The following is a 16,370-nucleotide window of genomic DNA, read 5'->3' on the forward strand; positions in this document are numbered from 1 at the left end:
GAAAAACAAACAAGAAGTTAATACAATAACAAGAAACCCCCAAGCCAAGAATACAAAATGCCCCTTCTGCCCTCCTCCAAAACCGACCCACCAAGCTGTAACCAAAGGCACGAACACACACACACACACACACACACACACACACACACACACACATCTGTGGAGTCCATTATATTGGTCAATTATTTCTGAACATGAAGGCTGTCCTAGAGTGGTTTCTATACCCAGTGTCACTCTGTTGGAGAAAACTAATTTTTGGTTTCCCAGCAGGTTTAGTTGAGAGTTCAGTTGCTAACTTTTACCCTAGTGGCTAGATTGTACTTCATTCACTCATTTATTCCAAACTAAAAACAATCACATCAAAGTTGGACAAGACAAACTAACAGAAGGAAAAGAGCCTAAAAGAAGGCACAAGAATCAGAGATCCATTGGTTTACACATTCAGGAATCCCATAGAGACATTAAACTGGAAGTTATAATATTTTTTATTTTTTTTTTGGGACAGGTGTGTGTGTGTGTGTGTGTGTGTGTGTGTGTGTGTGTGTGTGTGTGTTTGTGAGTGTGTGTGTAACCTTGACTGTCTGGACCTCACCTGGTAGAACAGGCTGGCTATGAACTCACAGAGATCCATCTGCCTCTGTTTCCTGAGTTCTAGGATTAAAGGTGTGAGCCAGCACCGCCCAGCTAGGAAGCTATAATATAAACAGAGAGAACCCAATGCTGACTATGCAGGCACTGTGCTTGATGCTTCAGTCTGTCAGCCCATAGGAGCTTTGCTAGTGCTGATGGGTGTCCTCTACCCCCTCTGGCTCTTATACTCTTTCCATCTTTTCTATGGGGTTCTCTGAGCTGTGAAAGGACGGATTTATAGAAACAGTTTTCATGGTCACAGCTGTTTCACAGCTGGCTTGACACCTCTGCATTCCTTCCATTCACTTCCCAACAGGGACAGGCATTGAACTTGCATTATCAGGGTGAGGCGTAGGTCTAGACTTTCTGGAGGTGTGCTGTGGTGCCTGCTGCTGGTAGAGCTCCCTGCCCCAGCACTGTTTGGACTGTGATAAAACCGGGGTGCTCCTCAATGTTTCCACTGTCACTGGATTCCAAGGGGCTTCTCCAAGGATGCTATGATGTGCTTCTGCCCTATAAGGACAGTAGGGGACCAAAATAAGCAATTTAATCAGATGCCATGAGAATGAGTCTTTATTATATATGAGTTTAATAAAAGACATATTATTGGAATGTGAATTTTTAGCCTTAATCACCAAATCCCCTAGTCTCCCTCCTCTGACCTTTCTTCAGTGCACAGGCTGTATGACTTAACAGTATTAAATGGTTTTGTTTTGTCCACTTGAAAAAATGCTCTTGACCATTTTATGTATGTGGATAGTGTATCTATCATGTATTATCATCATTATATTCTCCACTCCCCTCTCAGCCCTTCCCATTCTTGCTGAATTCCTCCTTCTTCCTAACAAATCTCCTTTTCACTTTCTTTTGAGAGCATGGGCCTAAGTGGCACATCTGTGTTGTTGGCCCCAACTTCCAGTTCTGAGGAACCCTGCAGAGCTAAGGGTGGAAAGGAAGGACTGTAAGAGCCAAAGCATGGGATGGAGCGCCGAGAAACTGTCTTCTGGGTATGACATGGCTGCCAAACTTATGAACGCACATCAGTTATGGTTACAAGTCTTGCACCAGGCAGGACTCGTCAGGATTTCTTCAACTGTGGCAAAGACCTCAGTCCATTCTGGAGGAACCACTGGCAGTTAATGGTTGCTGGGCTAAGGGGAGTCTACTTTCTTCAGTAATGTAGCCGGTATGATCCCTATGTGCCACTTAAGAACTCCACCCCCATGCCCATGCAAGCAGCCCCAATTAAACTTGGTGACTCACCAAACAACAACAAACAAGCAAGTGTAAACTGCATGTTCCAAAGATGTAATGTATTTCTCTAATTATTTCATTTTGGTCCCCACCCTTCTTCTGCCTATGTGCACAGGTACTGAAGGCTCTCACTTAACCTGAGAGAAGGAGAAGGCGCTTAGGATCCTTCGAGGAAAAGGGTAGGTGTCCAAGCTACTTTATTCTTCTCCAAGGTGGATTTCCTCCTAGATTTTTCTTTCCTCTCTTTTGTGTCCAGCACCAAGGCAGTAGCTCTGTTGTGTAGCTTTGGAGTCCAGAGGCTTCTAGCTCCTTCCTTCTTGAGGGTGACAATGTGGCATCAAGGGCTATGTCAGACTCTTAACTTTGGAGTGACCTTTGGCTTTTGATTTTGCTTCTTGGTTCTGGGACCATCAGGGGATCTCTAACATTTTTTAGTACTCTGCAAGGGAAAATAGCTAGCAAGGCACACATGCTCTGGGGTCCTCTCAGCTTTGTCTTGTTTCTTTTTTGGGTTAAGAGTGCCCTAAGGGTAAGTGAAGACATGGGGTTAACAAGAGTTAGAAGGGAGGGGGGGGGGGCTATGCAAATGGATGTGTGGCTATTCAATCTCTGGAAGATAAGGAAGTCCTTTTCCCAATACCTGTGGATTTGACCTCATTTGGAAAGACAGTCTTTGCAGATGATGAAACTAAAGTGAAGTCATTTGGGTGGGCCCTGACACCATTTGATTGGCATCCTTAAAAGTGTGGGGGAAGGATATTAAATGGAGCATGACATGCACAGAGAAAAGATATTGTGAATTCAGAGAGAATGCTGTTTCAAAGCCAGGACTGTCTGAATCTGTGAGAACATGGGAGAGCGCAGGGAGCAGACTCACTCACAACCATACAGAAAGAACCATTTCTGCAGACATCTAAGTTCCAGACCTCTAGTCTCTAGAACTGAGAGGTGGTTCATTCCCCTAGTCTAAGGCATCTTGTTACAACCATCCTAGGAAATGAACTCCAAGGCTAAAAGTAAAATAGAGATCCCTCTATTTTAGAGCCCCCACCCCCCAGATGAACAGAAAATATTCTTAGAAAGAAAGAGGTGTAGCTAGGAGCAGAGAGGGAGGCCAGCCACATCTGAATAACAGTGCAGAGTAAAGGCCAGGTCGCCAGCATACATGTTGCAGAGGTGACTGAGAAAGATGCATAGTACATAAAAAGAGAACTCCCTTCCTTATATTGAGCATGACAGGAAACATCTTAAGAGTTACAGCCTATGGACAGGGAAACATGATCCAAATTATGTGACATTTAGTGAGACACATGGAAGGAGTGTTGACATTGGATTGGGGACAACTTCTGCCATAGTCCAAGTGGGAAGTGACTAGACAGTGGTATGGGGGTAATAATTCACCTTGCCATCAATAGGTACTAGACATTAATTAAATGTGGGATCTTAGAATGATTCCCAGATTTTGAACATGAGATACCAAGGGAGGAGCAAGGTGTGTGTGTGTGTGTGTGTGTGTGTGTGTGTGTGTGTGTGTGTGTGAAAGGTGTATCAGGGGAATGGGGTAGGCCCTGACTTCATGTGGATGAGATCATTCCCTCCTCCACACCCCCTCCCCTGCACCTTACGGATGCTTTCTTGAAAGTGAAAATTTCTGGAACCTTTCTAACACTACTGTTAGAGGCATGGAACTGAAAGGAGAGATGTCTTTTAGGTGATGGAGATATTAGGGGCTGGGAGGAATGGGCTAGGCCACTCAGAGGACATAAGTAGAGCACAAAGAGAAGACAGCAGAAGGTAGGACTTGTAATCATAGTGTTTAAGTGCTGGCTAAGGAGAAGAGCCAGGAAATGACTTTGGGCTGGGGTCAGGGTGGGGCGAAACAGGGAGAAATGCAGGTGTGTACAATTTGTATTTCTCATCTAATGATAAAATTTAAGCTGCCATAGTCAAAGGTTTATGTTGCAGAAGACTTGAAAAGCATAAAACTCTGTGTGTGTGTGAGAAAGAGAGAGAGAGAGAGAGAGAGAGAGAGACAGAGAGAGAGAGAGAGAGAGAGAGAGAGAGAGAGAGAGAGAGAGAGAGAAACAAAATTAACTTGGCAGAAAATCTCCAAGTTGGCCAAGCTTAAATCTAGTTATTGGTTATTGGTGCTCAGAAGCAGGGAAGGTTTAGAAGGAAGTGGTGGGATGGAAGCCAGCTAGGGTGTGGAGAGGTGGTAAGGAAGAGAAGGTGGAGCATCTTGCATGGGCTACAGTTTCAATAAACATGGTAGAGTGAAAGTAAGAAAATGCAGCCAGGAGGGAACAGAGAAGGTTCATCACTAGAAGGTCAAAGTGAGTTCAGTGACTCAGAGAAACAGATTCAGGGTCCCACAAAAGGAATGGGGCAGCTGGCACTCTCCACTTTGTCTTTCCCAGTGGTGTTAATGGAGCCAATCTGGACTGGAGAATGCTGATGGGCTCCTGTAACCCCAGTACTCAGGAGGCAGAGGTAGTACAGTCCTGAGTTCAAGGACAGATTGGGATACATGAGGTCTAGTCTCAAAACCTCCAAAATTTATAAATCGAAACCCCAACTTCCCCTTCCCAACTCTTGTTGTTATCAGAATCGTTGCTGTTATTGTTTTACATAAGTAAAACGGCTTCTGATCACATTGGAAGCAGATCCCCTTCTGATTTAGGACTCCCAAATTTGGGCACCTTATCTTGAGTGGCTGTTCATGTCTGTGCTTTCAGTGCAGAGAAAGAACCCAAGTGGCTTGGCAAGGTTGCTGGTAACAATGGGAGAATAAAGTCCCATTTTGATCTGCAGACATTTTCTAGATAATTACAGAGCTACATTGTAGCTGTCGGGATCTTGGCTGGGAGGAGAACAGTGTTGTTTTGATAAATCCTCTACTTCCTATGTGGCATGTTGCTATCCCCTGTACAGAACCCATCTGGTTCACTCCTGGATTATAGGGTTTCACAGAATGAAGGGTGGCCTCGAAAAAATAGGATTTGAACTTAAGGCTTGACATTTTCCCCCTAAATTATCTTCCAACAAATTATTTACATAGCTAGCAATTAGTTCCCAAATTTGACAGCATTAACCCTTGGAGGCAGAGGGCCTTGTCGTCTCGCCCTCACCCTTTCCCTCCTCTATCTTGGAGCTCAATAGAAGGGAAAGTTAAAGTTGGTTATTGAATACCCTAAAAAGTGTGAAATGTTCAGTAAGTGCCCTTACACTCACATGGCTTGTGATGGAGGTTTCTTGCTTTGTTTTGTGTAGATGAAGATATGGTTTTTCAGATAAAGGTCTTATAAAGAAGAAAGTGTGTGTGTGTGTGTGTGGGGGGTGCTAGAGAGATGCTTAGAGGTTGAGAGCACTGGTTGCTCTTCCAAAAGTCCTGAGTTCAATTCCCAGCAACTATATGGTGGCTTACAACCATCTACAGTGAGGGCTGATGCCCTCTTCTGGCATGCAGGCAGAACATTAATCAATCAATCAATCAATCAATCAATCTAGAAGAAGAGGAAGAAGAAGAAGAAGAAGAAGAAGAAGAAGAAGAAGAAGAAGAAGAAGAAGAAGAAGAAGAAGAAGAAGAAAAAGAGGGGGAGGAAGAAGAGGAAAAAGAGGAAGAAGAAGAGGAGGAGGAAGGGGAAAGGGAAGGGGAAGGAGAAGGGGAAGAGGAAGAAGAGGAAGAAAGAAGTGGGGATCCCAGGCAGGTAGTGCCTATCCCTTCTTGTTCTCATTCCCCTACTCCTTGCTCACTAGCTTGCTCACTAGCTTGCAAGATCTGTGCAAAATCCAGGGCAAGGCCACTTTGCATTAGAATGTGTTTCCTATTCCCAACTTCCCATGGAAAGTCGGATTTCATCTGAAATAGCCAGAGAAAACTCTGGAAATGATATATTTCAGGAAGAAGTTGTGTGGTACTCTTATATACCCTGCAGATATCTAGTCAAAGGAGGGCCCAGGGGTCTCCTATGTTCACAAGGACTTCCCTTACGTCATTGTGAAACTTGTGACTTTGGAGGTCAGACATAATGATCTAAGCACCCCCAGCCTTTACCACAGGAGTAGAACCCTGTAGACCAATAGGGTGCAGCCACAGTTCTGTGAGATGGTGAGGAGGCTGGATAATAAAGATGAAAATATCAGGCCATTCATGTTTGGTCCAGTCAGTCAAGAGTGGCTTAAACCCAGTGTGAAAGGCAGCAGGGAGCTGGGAGAGAACATGAACAGGGATTGCCTCCCCCTCCCCCCTCCCCCCCCCCCCCAGTCATCTACCTGACCCACAAGCATGCTGCTTGATAGGCAGAGATAAATCCTGAAGCACGGGTGTCTGAGATTCTCAGAGGACTGAAAGTAAAGAAACCGGAAGGGAAAAATTCAAAAGAAAACATGGAATATTTCTGTATCTGTGTCTTGTTCCTTGCTATCCATTTTTAAAGGTTCTGTCTCTAAAGCTGCCTTCCCCATCAGGCCCTTCTGACTGGCTATGGTTTCTTAACTATAAATTGTGGTTACTTTTGAACACATCCCATCTCTTTAGCTGGATGATGAGCTCAGAGGAGGCAGAAGATGTGAGCAATTTATAAATCTACTTATTCAATAAATAATGTTGGAGTCCAGTAAATAATTTTGAGGCTCTACTTCATGTCAGCATAGGCTGGTTGCTCAGAGTTCAGGGATTTTTGTTGGATGGGATCAGTGTAATGAGATTTCCTGAGGTCTATCCTCAATGTAGGGGTTCATGCACTTCTGATTATGATTAGGTAAAGGAGACATAAGGCTTCAGAGCTAAGTATCCATGGAGGTCGTGTAGCAACGCCAGGACGCTAGAGATACTTGCAGTCGGGATGTTCGATGCCCAGAGGAACACCCTACAGAGGAACCATGTGTTAATTAACTTCCTTGCTACTGAGACCTGATACCTGACAAGAAGGAGCTTAAGGGGTTACCTTGGCTTCTTACTTGAGAGGATAAAGTCCATCTTCGAGGGGAAGGCATGGTGGAAGGCATGGCAGGAACGTTCAGTTAGACCGCCTCACCTCCGTCTTGAAGAAACAGGACGCAGAAAGCTGACAGGAAGTGCTGTCAGGCTGTAAAACTCCAAGCTCCACCCCCATTGACTCACTTCCTCTTTTGAGGGTCTACCTTTTCTTTAGTCTCCCTCAAACAGAACCAGCAACTGGGGACTAAGTATTCAAACATGCAGGCCTATGTGGGGTTGAGGTGTAGGGAGTGCATTTCATATTCGTGGTACAACAACCCCCAGGCCATACTTAGAGGCAATAACACTTGGTATGTTGGACACATGAATAACTTCAGCGCCCTTCTGTGTGAGAATCTCTTCATCCCCAATGCTCGGAGTGGCCCTTTGAACGTGGTGAGCTACACTGCCCAGCCTGTGACTACAGTGTGGAGGAGAGTTAGTTGTGTTAGTACTTTTGAGGTCATGATTCCCCATGGTCTGTTGCTTTTGCAGGCATCCCCCAGTTTCTTTCCCTAAGAAGCCTAGTCTCTGAGTTTATATTTAGTTCACACACTGATAAATTCCTGTTTAATGACTGAAAAATTCCAGGAGAGCCTCTGCAGAGATTAAACAGGTAAAACTGGACGAAAGAGCATCTCTCCCAGGCATCTCTCAACGTACAGTTGCTTTTTTATCTCCTCGGAGTTAGCTACTGAGACAAAAATGGAAACATCCTAACTTCTTAGTCCCCGAGACTGTCAAAATTGCAAATGTTGAAACAGACATCATGAGATTGGAATTTGCTAAAGATGCGTGTGCCGTCGTCCATTAACCACAGTGCCCGTCGTCCATTAACCACAGTTGTGTGACAATTTGGAAACACCTTAAGCAGTTGAAATGATACTTCTTGGATTTGCATTAGCCAACATGCTGCTGCTACTGCTTTTTCCTCTCCCTGGCCCCATTCCCTCCCCGTCCCTCTCTTCTTCCCCCTTCCCCTCCTTCTCTTCCTGCTACTTCTCCTTCTGTTGAACTGGAGAGTGCCTGCTCCCCTATTTGAATGGCAGACCAACATCACACAATATTCATAAAAGTCGCCAATGCTGTGGGTTTCACATTAGCAAGCTTCACACAGGCTCCCCCACTCAACAAATGCATTAGCTCCAGTTTTTCTAAAGCCCCATTTATCTGTCAAGTGCACCTGTCACTAGGTGTCCTCCATCTGCTTAATTGAAGATATTTTTCTGAGGTCATCTGTTTTTCTTCATAAGGTTAAAGGTTCTCCACGATCTTCCCTGTTCAACTCCATCTGTGGAGGTTCTCAGCCTGCCTGCAAAGAAACACTGCAGGCTCTGTTTTAAAGTCTTAGGTGATCTTCCCCCTGGGGTATATACATTGACTTCTTAAGGTCTTGTAATTCACTTGAAAATTCACATTTACTCACAGTAATAAAATTTCCTTCCCGCTATATAGTTCCCGGCATTACATCATCTCATTGAGCATTAGACTCACTCAGGGTTGGATTTCCCCCAAAGATTGTGGGAAATTTTTGACTGGCTCCATGAAATGAGCTCTTATTCTGCCATGCTCTAAAAATAGTCTCACCGCACTGTAAAAACATATTGCAAGTGACTTAGATTAATGTCTTTCTTCTGTACTCAGGAGCCATTAGATGATGGGGTGGGAAGGGGCCTTGGAGATCATCCGAGCAAACCTCGAAGCACACAGATGAGAGAGTCCACGGCATGCCAAGAAGTGATTGGCTTGTGGTTCACTCCGAATCCCTGTTGCTCCAGACCTAGAACTCACAGACCTGGATTCCCTCTTAGAAGGATAAGATATCCAACTTTGATACTTTAGAGTACAGGAGAGTTCTGTTTTCCTACAGACACGAACGAGGATTCTAACTGGTCACTTTGTGCTAGGTTGTCCTTGTGAGATCTAGCATACCACATTCATTCTCTTGTCTCTAAAATGGATGCAATAGTTATAGTCTCCCCATAGAGACTTTATAATAACTGAGCAATACAGTCTGTGCAAAGATACCAGGGCAGCATCTGCTACAAAGAGATGGCTTTCAGAAGTTAGCAGGCATTGTTCTTAGCATTTTAATATCTAACTGTAAGTCTCTGATAGAGATTGGATGTTTTAATCAGTAGGTTGAAGCCTTCTGGGGGAAATGATTGTCTTCTACAAACAAGTTCTTGGGAAAGAAAGAAATCCATCCCCTTTTGCCTCCCTCTCCTCTCCCATCCCCCACAACACTCCTCTCTCTGTGTAAGCTTGACCTGCCATTTTGAATCCACAGACTTGAAGTTACTTTAGGTATCTGGTCCTGCAGTTAAGGCAAGTTGCTATTAAGTGTCAGTGGATTTTTAGCCATGGGTCTGTAGTTTCAGTTATGAAATAGGTAACAAAATAAAAGGTCATCAGAACATGTTTCCAATTATGTCCCTTTAAAAGTGGAGCACATCATCACCACATGCCTATGGTTTGCAACCATATTATGATTGACAGGACTCTGGTGTCAGATATATTTGGGATTGCATCTTTTACTGTATGGATCAATTGGGATTCAGCCTTGTGTGACCAACACCCAGTTGGGGAAACAGAACACCATAGTAACCACACCCCACATGCCTGCTTTGTTTCTTTTGAGCCAGTATGGCCCCTCTTCTCAAGCTAACACTATTATAACATTTTTCCATTGCAGATTTGTTTTGCATGACTTTACTTTGTGTCTATCTTCTGCCTTCTATTGTGGTTTTGAGATTCATCCATATTGCTGTGCAATCATAAAGCACTGGAGTGTAGTATGTTTTAAATGATTTCATAATTTTTTTATCTAGTCTAATATTGATGAATAAATAACAGCACTCACAATATTCTTCTGGAACATACATGCATGCACCTCTTTTGGGTTATACAGGGATAACTTGGCTCAGAAGCTGGAATATATATATATATATATATATATATATATATATATATATATATATATATATAGCTTTAGTACATACTTACAAATAGTTTTATTAAGTGGTTATATTGGTTTGTATTATATCAGTAGTTGTCCACAAGAATTCTAGATTCCCAATTTTTTTAATAATAAGTGATATTATTATATTAAATTTGTGTTTTGAGTCAAGGTCTCACTATATAACTGGCTCGGTTAGATTTTTTTTTATGTGGATCAGGCTGGCTTTGAACTAACAGAGATGCAGCTGCTTTTGCCTGCCAAGGGCTGGAATTAAATGCAAGAACCACCGTGCCTACTTTATGTTAAAAAAGGTTGTAGCTTGCTCACAGAGGAATCTCATTGTAGTTTGATGTGTGTTTGCTTGAGAATTGATGCCATGGGGAACATTTTCATGTATTTGCTAGCCATTTCAATGAACTGTTTTGTGGAGTTCTGTTCACAATGGTTGCCTAGGGCTGAGTAGACACCTGTTGTCTCTCTTCTGACAACTGATATATAGGGAGTATATACGATAATAGATTCTAGATGAAAAATCTCTTCTCTTATTGACACTCATAGTAGTGTCTCTTGATAAACAAAAATTCTTAATTATTCAAGTCTAACTTGCTAATCTTTTCCTTAATGTTTATGTGTCCTGCGTGTATATTTTAACAAAATGGACTGCTCCCAGATGTGTGGATTTTACTGTCTTCTCTATAACTTACTGATCTGAAGTCTTGTTTTACTTTTCCTATGACAATTGCATCTATAATCCATGTGGAATTGCTTTTTTTCTGTTAAGAGACATAGACTAAGCTTCATTTTTACTTTTCTGGATATGAATCAGCCCAGCTCCAGGATGGAGAAGGCCATCCGTTTTGGACTGTGTTCAGAGGTTGTTCTGGCTATCACTCATGTGACTCCCATTCAGCTCCCTTAGTTCCTCTGTCTGGGACCAAGCCAGATGTGTGCATTCTTAAGTCCCAGGGCCTTGTGGGAAGATGGGGCGTCTGCAAGTTAATTTATTAAATCCTTCTATGCCTTCAAGTTCAGTTTGGAAAGTTTTTGTCCTTTTGCGTTTTCAAATGTATTTTAGAATCGTCTTGTCCATTTCTATAGGAGGACCTGCTGAATTTTATTTAAGATTACATTTATACTATAGATTCATTCAGGTAAACTGATATTTGTAGATATTAAGTCCTCAGATGTTAATTATAGTAATAACTCCAATTATCTTAGGTCATTTAAAATTCCTCTCCATCACTTTGGGTTATTTTAACTTACTTGTAGAGTATGCAGGTGTGTGTGTGCATGTCTTTGTATGTGTGTGTATCTGTGTGTGTGAGAGAGAGACAGAGAGACATAGAGACAGAGAAAGAAGAAGAAAGGGAGGGAAGGAAGGAGGAAGAGCAAAACCACCATTTTTAACATTTTGCGCAATCTTTTGAACTCTCATATTTTTTCTTCCTTTCCATTGACTAGAATTTCCAGAACAATGTACAGAAATGGTGACACGGCATCTGTCCCAAGATTAAGTATATGGAGTTCAATCTATTCTATTACTGTTAACTGTGTTATATATTTGTCTTGCGGGTAGCATGAATTAAAAAGATTTCCCTTGCTTTTTAACTTGCTCAAAGTTCACTTAAAACAAAACAGTAACAACAAACAAAACAAAGCAAAAATAATGAACAAGTGATACATTTCCCAAATGTGGCTTTTCTTACCTAAGTCTGGGGATGGGGTGGAGGGAGGGATGGCACTTTGCATAAATTAATGGTTAATATTTTAAATTTTGAATGTTAAACCAAGAGTTCATTTGTGGAGTAAACTCAACTTGAATAAACTTTATTAACTTTTCTTTTTGCATATAACTAAATTTGATTTGCTAATATTTTGATTTTTACTTCCATGTCTATACCCAAGAGGGAGGTCAACTCATGTTCTTCTATAACAGATGTTTGAGTTTATGGTTTTGCTCTCAAGGTGTGTTGGAAGAGAATACGATACTTGGAAATTATTTCTACCTTTAGAGAAGTTTGTAAGCTAGATGTTCTCTTTTCAAATGTTTGAAAGTCATTCACGATGGAAGTTATGCTAACTTGCAGCTTGTTTGGAAGTCACCACAACATGAGGAACTGTATTGGACTGCAGCATTAAGAAGTTGAAAAACACTGGTTTAGAAGAATAGACTACATTTCTTTCATACATAGAAGGATACCGTAACTTTGTATTTCTTCCTTTGTCAGTTCTGGTTAAGTTTTGATGTTTCAAAGACTGAAAGTTTTCATTGGTATATGTGGTGTTCCTGATACAACTATCTTGTTGTCATCAAGACTATTAGCAGGGGTCATATCTCGGTTGGTAGACTGCTTGCCTAACATGCAAAAACATGGGTTTCCCCTCCTTATATGGGAGCCTGTAAACTGAGGATGGTGGTGGTTGAGCATGCTTGTATTCTTACCACCTGAGAAGTGGAGGCAGTAGAATCCGAAGTTCAATAGCATTGTCAGCTACTTACTGAGTTTTAGACCAGCCTGGGCTACATAAAATCCTATCTCAAAACAAAACAATCCTACCTCTATGCCTAAAATTCTCTACTGGTGATCAGCTTTAGAAAACAGAGCTCTATTGTAACTGTCTTTATTTTTGAATTTTCCTCCTTGTATCTGATTTTTATTTTTTGCAGTCTCTATTCTATTGAATATTCTATTTGAATCACATGTCACTAAAGTTAAGCATATTTTTTAAAAAAAAATTCTGCAAGAGGTGTTCAGATTGCAGAATCATAAACTCAGTCTGTACATCATGTTCTCTGCCCACAATGCTTTGGAAACTGGCAATGCCACCTGTCTTCAGTCAGGCTACTTGCTCAAGCAGCACAAATAATGGGCAGACACCATTGAAGATACGAGGAACAATGACAACCAAAACTCAGGCATGCGGGAATAATAGTGACCATTAAATCAATTCAATTTTATCTTACTTTATTTGTTTTTTATGTTATACATATATTTAAATTTCACTTTGGTATACAAACTAATGTTTTTATCATATATACATATATATGCTATTATACTTTGATATTATTTTTTCCCCTCTCCAACTACACAATTCTGTGTCCCCTCTTTCCTCTAAGTGTTTCTCCCTTTTTCTCCAGGTCACTCTGCTTTCCTTTTATCTGTATTCTGTTACTTTCAATTTTTCTTATTTTAAGGATTCCTTTCTCTCTTCTCATGAGCTCCTTTCTGTCATACACATGCACGTACACACACAAATTATTTTATTTATTTGGTTTATTTATTTATTTTTTTTGAGACAGGATTTCACCATGTAGGCCTGGTGGTCTGTAATTTGCTATGTTGACTAGGCTGGCCCCGCTATTCATCTGCTCTTACCTCTTAATTCTGGGATTAAAGAAGGCATGCACAAGCATGCTCAGATGACAATTTTATTTATTTATTTTTAAAGTCTTATCTTTCTTTTTATCTTTCTTTCTTCCTTCGTTTCTTTCTTTCTTTTTTCCTTTCTTTCTTCTTTTCTTCTATGTGTGTGTGTTTGAGCCTGCATGTGTGTATGTCTGTTGAATCATGCGCATGTAGGAACATGTAGAGGTCAGAAAAGGTGTCTGAACCCCTGGAAATGGAATTACAGATCATTGTGAGCTACTATGTGAGTGCTGGGAAGAAAACTCAGGTCCTCTCCAAGAGCAGCCAGTGCTCTTAACTGCTGAGCCATGTAAACAATTTTAAATCTAGGTTTCTTTGCATACAAAGAAAACATCCATAGTTTTTCTTTCAAGTCTAGCTTATTTTGCTAAAGTGATTTCTAGTTATATTAATTTTCCTGCAAATTTTATCATTTGATTTTTTCTTTATAACTGTATAAAATTTCATTATCTATAAGTATTGCATTTTCTTTATCCATCTGATGATGGACCTCTGGGCATACACACACAGGCATGTACACACATGTACACATTTGTATACATATATGCCCAAGGCCTCAATTGCCTTCTCCACAGTCAAAAGGAAAATGTTACTCTCATTTGTTGTGACTCATTTTAGGCAGATTGATCTGTAGCTTGAAGTATTTGGATTACTGCTTTGTGAATTATAATAGGGGGAAATGAAAGATTCTTAATGTGTCCCCTGCCCACTGGCATAAGTTTGGAAATAGAGAAGGGGTTCATATTTCCAGTACAGCTGGAAACTTTTACTTAGTAACTTGCCAGGAACCAGAGACAACTTCTATTTTACAGAACTTAGAGGAAACCCTACATCATAAAGTAAGATAATTCAAGTAAAATAAGACCAAAGGCAGTCCTCTTCCCATTGTAGGATGTCTGTCTGTCTGTCTGTCTGTCTGTCTGTCTGTCTGTCTTTTTCCATCTCTCTATCCTTTGATTCTTGGTCTATGATTACTGGATTATGCTGATGAGGAGTCAACAATATGACAACTGGACAAAAGGCCTTGGCAAGGATGTCAGTAGAGACAGTTTCCAAGTAGAAAGTAGCCAGGCATTCTTCCTCAGGCTGCATCATTGCAAATCCCAGGGAAGTTTGTTGGAATTGGGCAGAGTCATAGGAGGCAGGAAGGGATGCTGATCCAAGCCAAGCCACACATGCTGTTTATGAGCAGCCAGTGAGAGTAAGATTGCTCTCTCCCTGATCAAAGGACCAACCATAGAAAAGAGAGAACACGGGATTCAGGAGGCAGTGAGCAGTATTCCTTGGGAGACATTTCTTTATTATAAGAACCAGTGAAATTGTTGAGAAATATCTGACTGAAATGCAATAAACTCCAGGAAGTCAAAGATGAGATGAAAACACAACTGACTTTGATGAAAAGGGAGATGATTATGATAAGACAAGCTTTTAAGGAAACTAAAATTTAATGACTTTTTAAAATGGTTGATAACAGATCTGAAAGAAAGAACTTACAAAAAATGTACAGCATCTTGAATTCCTTCTCAATTGATGTGGTTCCCAAGGCTGCCTCTCCATCCGGCACCCCTCCCACCTGTGGACAGATGTTTCCAGTCGTTCAGAATATATTTTTGAAATGTGTAATTAGGCAACTTCAGCAAAAAGATCATTGTAAATTTGGGCTTCTTCTCAAGTTTGGCTTTTCAAAGGGAACTACAATCAATGAATTTCAAATGTGCTATCCACATGACAGTAAATCCCAATAAATATGGCCTCTTTATGAACCGTTGCCTTTTTAAAAACCACAAGCTTTCTATTGACAGGTGTGTGGAAGATTGAAGCACAGATTGAAGCACATGACATTGGGAAGGGTAGAAAGGGTACCATATGCAAAACATGAAATCATAGATCTCAAAGCAACATTAGAAGTAGCAAAGACACAAGTCTACCCTGCGAGTAATTTAATCAGAAATGCCATGTTTTTCATATTTCCCACCCTAAGGGCATATGAGGTTTTTCTGAAGCTGGCATTGGGGTGAAGTAAATCAGACAGTATTTAGGGCCTTTTAAAGCCTCATTTCTAGGACAGTGGCTTCTTCTTCCCACCTTTTTCTTAAAAGGGAATTCTTCGATATTTGGCCTTTTTAGCTATTAAAAATAATTATTGAAAACATTGTAAAAATTAAGTCCTTCAATTCTTGTTAAATATGAAACATTTGTATCGTGCAAATAAAGACATCCTTAAATTGGAAAAAAAAAATAATTACTTTGATTCAAGTCATTTCTGATGTTGTACCAAACTGAGAAAGGCTCTCAAAATAGAAGAAAAAAGGGTGAGAGAAGATGAGAAGGAGTTCAGTGTAATGTTAAGACAACATTAGGCAGCAAAGAAAGAAAAAAGAGCAGCAATGACAAAAATGTACAAGACAAGTTGTCAGAAGCCAAAGAAGTATCAAGTGTAATTGATAACAGACAAGAGAAGCTCACTATCTTCTGGTGTTGTGCTATTTTAATAGATAGTGTATTCACACATAAATTTCCATCCACACAAATACCTGAATCTGTATCTATATATCTGTATATGTCGCTTGTAGTTACTCAAGCAGGAGAAAAATCCTATAGATGTTTATTTTATTTAGCTTAAAGCTGGCACTGTACCTCTTCAATTCAATGACTTGATGGGATCAGAGGTGTCCATAAACCACTGTTTTGAAAGATAAATCTTTTTGTCACTTTCAATCTTGTTTTAAAAATAAATTTATTACATCTGTTTATCACTGTCTACCTATCATCTTCTATCTATCTATCTATCTATCTATCTATCTATCTATCTATTATATCACTTATCAATCTATCTATCTATGATGTATCCATCTATCATCTATCTTTGTCTATATGTATATATGTGTGGACAAGCACACGACATGCCACAGTGTGCATGTGGAGGTCAGAGAACAACTTTTAGGAATGGTTCTTTCTTTGTACTGTGTGAGACCTAGGGATTGAACTCAGGTTGTCAGCCTTGGCAGCAGGCTCCTTTACCTATGGTGCTATCTCGCAGGCCCACCTTCAGTCTCATAGCAGCAGAAGGCAAATCAGTGAACCTTTGATCTTTTTCTTATCTGCCTTGGGCGATGGA

Source organism: Arvicanthis niloticus, chromosome 1, assembly GCF_011762505.2.
Source record: "Arvicanthis niloticus isolate mArvNil1 chromosome 1, mArvNil1.pat.X, whole genome shotgun sequence".
Classification (NCBI taxonomy): domain Eukaryota; kingdom Metazoa; phylum Chordata; class Mammalia; order Rodentia; family Muridae; genus Arvicanthis; species Arvicanthis niloticus.